The sequence below is a fragment of the Theobroma umbraticum genome, unplaced genomic scaffold, assembly GCF_002168275.2.
Source record: "Theobroma umbraticum cultivar Fairchild unplaced genomic scaffold, ASM216827v3 scaffold_299.0, whole genome shotgun sequence".
Taxonomy (NCBI): Eukaryota; Viridiplantae; Streptophyta; class Magnoliopsida; order Malvales; family Malvaceae; genus Theobroma; species Theobroma umbraticum.
In genome coordinates this window covers 419,234-419,605 of record NW_018397285.1, presented here as the reverse complement: position 1 = coordinate 419,605, position 372 = coordinate 419,234, and the positions used below count along the sequence as shown (strand labels likewise).

Here is a 372-nt window from a genome sequence, read left to right as displayed (position 1 = left end):
TCCTCATGAATTGTCTTCCCTTTTTCCTCCCCCTAACCGAACCTAAGAAGGATTTGGTGGTTTGGCTTAAAATTCCAAGGTAAGGAAGATAGAAATTGTTAGTTTGGTTGAAAGCATGCTTTGTAAATTGATTTTAATGCGTAATTATGCTTGTGGCAGCAAAGATAATCTTAGATGTGAAGAGGTTGTGAATTATATTTGAGAAATTTAAACATAAACCGAGAGATAAGCATGCTAGGTGATTATATTGTGTTGTATGAGTTTAGCTGGTTAAAGTATATGGATTGTGTAATAAATGTTATGGGGGATATTGATAAAAATTTATGAGATTTTGTTAAGGATTGTTAGTTGATATGCTGCCATTTATGAGTG

The 372-nt window shown here is 33.1% G+C and overlaps 1 long non-coding RNA gene across 1 annotated transcript in view; it reads left to right on the top strand.

Annotated features, from left to right (window-relative positions):
* Window positions 1–372, top strand: part of LOC110428482 (uncharacterized) — a 1,423-nt gene continuing 1,051 nt past the window's right edge. The window contains exon 1 of the long non-coding RNA XR_002446458.1: window positions 1–79. This is a non-coding gene — a long non-coding RNA (uncharacterized LOC110428482). The remainder of the gene's footprint in view (window positions 80–372) is intronic.